The following is an 8,447-nucleotide window of genomic DNA, read 5'->3' as shown; positions in this document are numbered from 1 at the left end:
ATGTACATAATCTAGACATGATTTAAAGTATGTGGGAGAATGTGCATAGATTACATGCAAAAACTATTCTACTTCATCTATGGGAATTGAGGATCTGCAGGTTTTGTTATCCAAGTAGTCCTGGAACCAAATTCTCAGGTTACCAAGGATGACTGTATGATGACATGCATATGTGGAGGTTGTTAGGATGCAGGTTATGGGGACCATGTCTACCCCTTCTCCTAAAGATTCCATTTCATCCTCTGGGATCTTGTGTACCCCCAACTATCAACATGCAGTCATCTGCCAACTTGTGGATTCTTTCCTGGAACTTTGGCCTCAGGAAAATAGTCTCTCCATCTGGAAAACGATATGACCTGCCATAAAATCTGCAAATTCTGAACTTGGGGGAATTAGATCAGTAGGACAGAGAATCTGGAAGCGAGATTTCTCTGGGATCTATATAACCATCAGTGCCCATCAGTGGTCTGAGAAGTTACAGTCAATTATGGATGCACTTAGAGATGCCACAAGGAGATGCACCTTCACTCTGATCTCTCAAGCATACACCTCAATAATCACTGATGACTTTGCAGTCTTTGTTGGACTTTGTTGGACTTTGTAGAAGAGGCTGTGAAAGGTATACCAGAACAAGGATGGCAAGCCAACTCCACCATCAGAATGTTTCTACCCAGAAAGCCAGTTGCAGGGTCCCTGGGTGTTTCCTTAAACAGGTTTATTTCTTTATCATAGCCTAGCACAGTTCCATCAATCCCCAGTGAACAGCAGTTAGCCAGACTGACCTATTACATGGCATTTCTTGAAAACTGATGCACCATTCTGAATTCAACATCCACTTCAGAATGCTGTACACTGACAAATAGAGAAACATACAATTTTTATTGTAAATTTACTGGATGAATTATAAGCACCTCAGCATTCCTTACTGAGTATGTGATAAAATCCATATATAATATAAAAATATTATATATATTTTGTCCTTAAACATTATGCTAAATAGTTGTTAAAGCAATTCTCATTTTGTAATATTTAACAATCTGGTTGGAACCCATCAGTATTATGTGGTTGGTTTTTATTTCCTGGGGATTTGTAACTTGAGACCCACTGCTTTGGTAAGAGCAGAATGGTCAGCCATCCTCCCCACCTGGTGCTCACCTCCTTATGCACCAGTAGTGGAGAGCCACAGGGATGTGCCTGGGTTGGAGCAGGATCGGACCCAGGGCAGAACCAGAATTGCAGGGATTGTGATTAACCATCTTTGGAGAAAATGTTTTTTTCTCTCCACCTCTGGAGAATCACTAACAGGTACAGAAATATAGCTAAGGAACAAATAAACCATTCACTGAGTAAACCAGTTTGTTAGTGTTACATTTTCTCTAATAGCATGAATGCATTCATTGCTGTCAGTGGAGTGACTGTCATGCAAATGTGACATTCCAGAGTATTGAGTTTGCTTGTCTTCTTTCAGAAGGGGAAGGGGAAGTGCACAGTGCCTTGTGAGGCAAGGAAGTGTGGTGATGACTGATGCACTTGGCCCAAATCTGCATTCAGTTGGTTGCTTATACTTACCCTGAGGTTCAAGTTCTGCCTTTTGAAGAAGTGCTGAACAAGTCTTCATTCTGTATGTGACAGCCCTCCAAATATTTGAAGTTGTTTATTATATCGTTAGGTTAAAATATCCTTTAGTTCATTTATTCTGCATTCATTCAATAAATATTTAATTGAATTCTAAAAAAAAAAAAGGGATTTGAAGAAATGAAAGGCACATCCCTGGTGACCTGTTTTCTCCAACAGGGCCCCACGTCCTAACATGTCCACCACCTCCCAGTAGTGATATCAAAAGATTAACATTGATGAGGTTGGAGTCCCCACGATCCAGTCATCCCCAAAAGCCACACCTCTGAACATCCCTGCACTGGGGGCCAAGTCTTCAAACACATGCCTTTGGGGGATAATCCAGATCCAAATTGTAACAGCCACACTCCAAAAAAGGCAAATCCATAGGGACAGAAGTGAGATGAGAGGTTTCCACAGGCTAAGGTATGACTGAGGGCAAAGGGCCACCAGGGAACTGAAAGGAATCAATGAAATGTTCTGCATATTGATAGAGGTACTATATCTAACACTGGATATTTTCTCAAACCCATAAAACTTTACAATTAAGTTTATACCTTAATTAAATCAGCTTTGAAAACTACACCTTTAAAAATGTGAAAAATGAATGAGAAAAAATCTACCCAAATCAGTTATTATCTGGGGCTCAGCATGAACTCCAAACATGAACCCTCTCACTGGACTTGGCAAGTCATCAGAGCTCTTTGGATTGCACTTTTCCAGATCTGCAATCTGGTGACTATAGCTTTCCTCCTTTTTGGAAACATTAGGAGGCTGAAGTAATGTTTCTTTAAGAGTCAAAATACTAGGCAGATTAGAGAAATCCTCAAGGACTAAGGTTGTTTGTCTGCTTCTGGCTTCTTGTGCAGCCTCTGGGGAAGTTTGGTGTTAGAGTCTCTCAATGCTATTGAGCTCCTAAGTAGAGAGAATATGGTGACAGATTCTCTGGGTCTGTGTCTCATTCCCTTTATAAGCCTTTCCGAGACAGGTCATCATGTATCAGCTTGGCACTCACTGCCCCTGAGAAACACCACCCAGGGGTCCATCTTGTAATGTATAAAGCTGCTCTCCCCACCCTTTCCGTTGCAATCATTTTCCCCACCTCCCAACTTCTGTCAGTCTGTGAACTTCCTAGCTAGCTATTGGTTCATCAGTCAGCTTGCAAGTATCATTCTCCATTATTGGTTCCCTGTTAGCCCAGCAGAATTCAACCAACATCTTTTCTCTCTTACTTTTCTCTCCCCCTTACTTACTTTCTTTCTCCTCCTCGCTTTCACACTCTTTCTTGCATGCGCCCTTTCTAGTTCCCTTTCTTTTCCTCTCATTTTCTCTCTTACCCTGCAGGGAGACACTCTGATTGCTTGATAAACTCCCTTATGTGATTTCCCATGTCTGGCGTGGTTTCTGTGGGATCCCTTACATTGGTGCTGTGACTCGGGATGGGTCCTTCCACTGTCTCTTAAGCAAATGGAACCCCATCTGAGCCCCAGTGCCCCCCAGACACAGCCTCACCTTCCATTCTGCCTGGATGCTCTGCTCTGCATTCATCACCGGACTTCAGATTGGTGAGTCCTCTAGGCCAGTTCCCCTAGGTCAATTTATCCAGGATCCTCGAGGCAGCTGAGGGGTGGGGGTACCCCCAGCTGGTTATGGCTGGTCCCTATAGCTAGTTATGGCTGGTCCCTATAGTCTGTCTTATCTGCCGGGTGTATTCCTGATTTTGTGGTGGAGATTCTCTCTCTGTGTTGAGGCTCATCTCACACTTGTGCACTCGTACTCGAAAACCCTGATATCAGGTCCTCAACTCTTCTCAGCTTTTGCCTGGCCCCACATTGATGTTTGTGTGATGACACCATCTATGTGCTGCCTTCTCGTCTCCAGTTGACTACTCTGTGGCCTCGGGACACTGGGGCACAGACTCAGCTGTATCAGCCTCCACCATGGGATCTAGGTCCTCCATTCCAGCAGATTCAACCCCTTCCCTAACTCCCAGTTTATGTTTGGCCACAGTACCCTTTAGATAATCAATCCAAAATGGCTGTGTACGCCCTGGCCATAGACTCGGCTGTATCAGTCTCCACCATGGGATCTGGGTCCTCCAATCTGGGAGATTCAACCCTGGGAACCCTTCGCCTGACCCCCAGCTTAAAGCCATCAAAATTCCTTTGCGTAATGGCACACAGCTTCCATGAGCGAGCAGGCAAGTGGAAAGGGATTCCTTATCTTCAAGTCTCTTCTTTCTTGCACTTCTGTGTTCTTCCTGGAAACATGAAAGACTCCTTCTTCTCCCCCTCTTAATCCCTCCTCCTCCTCCAACTTCGACTCAGCTGTTTCTGCTTCCATTCCCCGACCCAGCCCACTTAGTCCTCCTGCCACAAGGTCCCACGTACGCCAGTGTGGAGGGAGAAACCAGCCCAAAATCAGTGGTATGTCCCAGTAAGGAGTATGATATAAGCAGCCCCATTCCACACAAGTAGTGGGAGATAATTCTTTGACAATTTTCTGCATCCAAACCTGAATTGATTACTAACCAGGAAAAAGGGTTAAAATGCCCTAGGCATCAAGTTTCTGCTAGAACATTTTAGCCCCTTTCAGATCCAGATCTCAGTCAAGGCTTACATCGAAATGAAAATGGAGGAAACCAGAATGCTCAGTGGGAAACCAGTCTCAAACCCAAGGAAAAAAGTGTCCATTTTAAATTTCTCCTGGACTGCAACTCAGAATACTTTTTCAGTCCCTTTTATCTCTTACCTCCTTCTCATTTTCTCATGCTTTAATTAATGGCCATTGTCATTTTTCTTCTAGGACTTTAGTTTTTCTTAAATGCTATATTTTTGAGCTCACAATTTTGATCCTACATACCTAGGTTAATGATTTCTGATCAGTTCTTTTTTATCCAACTCTAGAGTTATTTTTGAATATCTGTTACAATGCAATGGAGAAAAACATTACAAGGCTTTACTTTTGTGTTAAATATAAGGATGCATAAAATTAAAATTTTAAAAATAGATACAAATAATTTTAATTCACATGATTTAAAAGTTTCAATATAAATTTTGTAAATTAATAGAAGCAAAATGTCTTTAAAATTAACTCACAAGTCTCTAGGTGGTCAAACTCATTAAATGTTGATGTTTACAAAATGTCTAACATCAATTTTTCTAGGATTTTTCTTCCACAGAAAAGAAATGGCAAATACTGTTGGTACACTTGTCTGATATCTTGGTTTTTTTTACAATAAGATGAGTGAATTAGAGTAGGCATATATGGGATTACTCAAATGAGTTTGTTAGAGACATCTGATTAGTTTATGAAGTTATTACATGGAGTGACATACATCAAAACATTATTATTTGTATATTAATGTGTTCATGTTTTCCAGGTGTACAATCCTTTAAAGTAGAAAATTTATCAAGCTGCTATTCTCCAAATTAAACTTGTCTGTAATGGTAATTTTAAACTCATCATTTAATGTTATGTTATAGGACCTGTCATCATTAGGGTATATGTAAAATTTGTTACACTGAGTTAAAAGAAATTTAAATGTAAATGTATTTCTAAAATATTAGTGACAGCCTGATTTGTTTAAAGGGTAATATCGTGAAACATGAAAACATTTTGCCTCTTTGCCACACGAAAGGAAAGTTAAAAGCTCTCTCAGCCTTTCTTTGATTCATGTTTTAGATATAATGTTAAATTGTGTTAACTAATGTTCATATAGACTCAGGAGTCAATATATGTAAACTTCTTAAAATGACATTTAAGAAAGAGTGTAATGTGCACTAGCAAAAGTGGGACAACAGTGATTGATATTGGGGCCTCTGACCTCATGACTGTGGCATGCCTGGTGCCTGGGAGTGTTCCTGTGCAGGGGCACAAGATGCCTAACTGCTGTGGCAGTAACCTCTCTTGGGAGGCTCTATACAGGAGTCCTATGAGCTCTGACATTGATCTCAGGCACACAGCTCTTGGGCAGGAAGGAATTCTTTTGCTAGATAACCAGTGTTTCATCAACTCCCTTCTCTGGTTCCTGCCCACCTTACAGTAACTTTAGACATTGGACTTCCATGAGAGCTACACATAGCTCCTAACATTATAATTTGCAGCTCTGAAAAAAGTTACATTAGTGTCCTAGTCTCTGTAACTTTCCTGAAAACAAGAATAATGCTTACATAAATATATAAAGATTGCTGACATAGCTCTTTAGATCTGCATTTCCATCAGAGAAGAGAGCTTCATCTGATCTCAGCTTAATCTTCAAAATCTGTGTTTATAAACCTTTATTTTCTAATACTCCTTTACCCTTCACTGAACTTGAGAATTTCAGTCATGGAAGTCATGGGAAAAGAGGAAAAACTAGCTTCAGGATTAGAACATTTTACCTAAGATCTGTGAAATCCTTGCCTTACCTGAGATAAGGCTCTGACTCACAACCCTGCTGCACGTCAGAATGACTCCAAAGTAAGCCAGACTTTAACTCACTTAAAGTTGTGTTCAAAAGTTTGTTGTTTGTTGTAAAGTTTACTTTGATCTCAAACAGGGGATATAATGAATAACTCAGCCAAAATTCAATATAGCTATTGCATTGCACAAACTGAATATATTACCATTGGTGATTCCATTTTGTATTTCCTTTTAAACTCTAGCTGTTGCCTGTTATTTTGCAGAAGTACACCGTAGATTAACTTGAAAATCCATCACCTAGAGATAATGTTGACCCCAATTAGATAAAAGGGGGTAAATAACTGTAAAGTTATAGACATTGAAGTTAAAGCCCAGTACTCTTACTTTATGTCTGGTGAGACTGGCTTTCTTGATGGTTAAGATCAAACTTAGAGATTGAGATTAAATATAGAGGTCAAGAAAAGTCCATATTTGGGTCTTGACCTCAAAGTTAGCCTGAACCCAGGGAACACGAGAAATTCTCTAAGGAGCTTTGCAACTCTGGGTGGGTCACACAACCTCCTGATCAAGGAGATTGATGAGGCCACTAGAGAATGAAAAAGCCACTCAGTGCACCTGCTGATAGGAGGGTCATAGAAAAAGTGAGACACCCCTAATGCTTCCAAGGGAAGCCAGCTCATCGAGGAGACCCTGCCTAACCAATGGCACTAATGGAGCAAAGAAGTTGCTCTTAATTTCTCTATGAGTGACCCCTGTGGGAACTCAGCTGACTCTTTAACAGACAGGAACAGGTCATTCTGACCAGCTTGATCTTAAACACCTAGCAAAACAGTTAAAACCAAAATATAGCCATTCTTGGACATTTAAGAGAAATAATAGTTAAATGTAACTGAAGATGTACACTTGTGTTAGTCCACTAGGATAAAGACTAAAAGCTACAAAAAAGAGATTCTTAGGCAAATGTGCCTGATAACTATCAAGAGAAAATGCCAGAGTCAGAATTTTTAGTAGTTTAAGGCCTATAGACACAGGTAGTCTTAATCTACGTTTGCTAGTAACAAAAGTATAGAGATCTCTACTAAATGTTGTGTTTACATTCCTGATAACCTGGACAATGTTAAAGTTCCCAAATAAAGGCCTTATTCTCTCCAGCCTTTGCTAGGCCTTGTTATGGGAACAACTTCTCAGTTCTTCCATCCCCTGGTGAGGAATTATTAACTTCTGTCATCTTTATGATATTCATTGGCATGTTCCAGATTCTGCAACATTTATATTGTATCAATCTCATTTCAGTACTCTTAGTCTTTTTGTTCTTCTCTCATAGAAGCACCCATCCCCAGATGCCTTTACAACCTGCTCTTCACCAACAGACCTTCTACCACGGACCCTTCTACCATGGATTTCTAAAAAGGGAACTCCAAACTGCTTGACCCATGCTGACCCCTTCCAGCTGGAAGATGCCATTGTGGTCATCACCCCCTTTCCCTACAGCAGTGAAGGAGTTCCTAAAATTGGAGGGGTGAATGAAGAAAAAATTGGGGACAGGCAGTTAGTGTAGAAATAGAGGATCATTCAAATTGAGGAAATGAAGTCCATGAAAACCATCTGCCTTTGGAAGTCTGAAGGAAAATGGACTTTTACATCTCACCTGCAAAACCAGCCAATCACGTAGGCAGGAAGGAGAGAGAAGGCTTCAGAAAGAACTGGAAAACAAAAGATTTTCTTATACAAACAGAAATGGGGGAATGTAATGTATAAAACTGCTCCCCCACCCTTTCCGTTGCAGCCATTTTCCCCACTTCCAAATACTGTCAGTCTGTGAACATCCTAGCAAGCTATTGGTTCATTAGTCAACTTGCAAGTATCCTTCTGCATTGTTGGTCACCTGTTAGCCCGGTGGAATTCAACTGCCAACTTTTCTCTCTTACTTTTCTCTCCTCCTGACTCACTTTCTTCTCCTCTTCACTTTCAAACTCTTTCTTGCATGCACCCTTTCTTGTTCCTTTCCTTTGCTCTCATTTTCTCTCTTACAATGAAGGGAGACATTCTGTTTGCTTGATAAACTCCTTATGTGATTTCCCGTGTCCCGCATGGTTTCCATGGGATCCCTTACACATCTCACTCACAGGAAGGTAAGTGCCCCACAGGTCTTCCCAGTCCTCCAGCCTTCCCATCACTCATGAGCTTCAGATGATCTCTTCCTGTTCTACAGGAGAATAAAGGACTAAGTGATGCTGGATTCAAGAAGAGGTAGTAAATATAATGATGAGGTTTTCACTCTGAGTCATGGAAGGGAAGAGAAAGTGAACATACATACCTAAGCTAAATATTCATAACATGAAAGGGGCCCTGGCACAGCAAGAATTGGATGAAAATCCATAAGATGCCATTTCAGAACATAATCTGACATATGTGACTTTAGCCAACTT

The 8,447-nt window shown here is 40.8% G+C and overlaps 1 pseudogene; it reads left to right on the top strand.

Moving 5' to 3' along the window:
- Positions 1-205: 205 nt before the first annotated feature.
- Positions 206-810, top strand: LOC124979349 (COP9 signalosome complex subunit 8-like; annotated as a pseudogene).
- The last annotated feature ends 7,637 nt before the right edge of the window (positions 811-8,447 follow it).

This window comes from Sciurus carolinensis, chromosome 3 (assembly GCF_902686445.1).
Source record: "Sciurus carolinensis chromosome 3, mSciCar1.2, whole genome shotgun sequence".
In the NCBI taxonomy this organism is placed as follows: Eukaryota; Metazoa; Chordata; class Mammalia; order Rodentia; family Sciuridae; genus Sciurus; species Sciurus carolinensis.
Note: the sequence above shows the minus strand (reverse complement) of the source record. Positions and strands in the feature narration are given on the sequence as shown.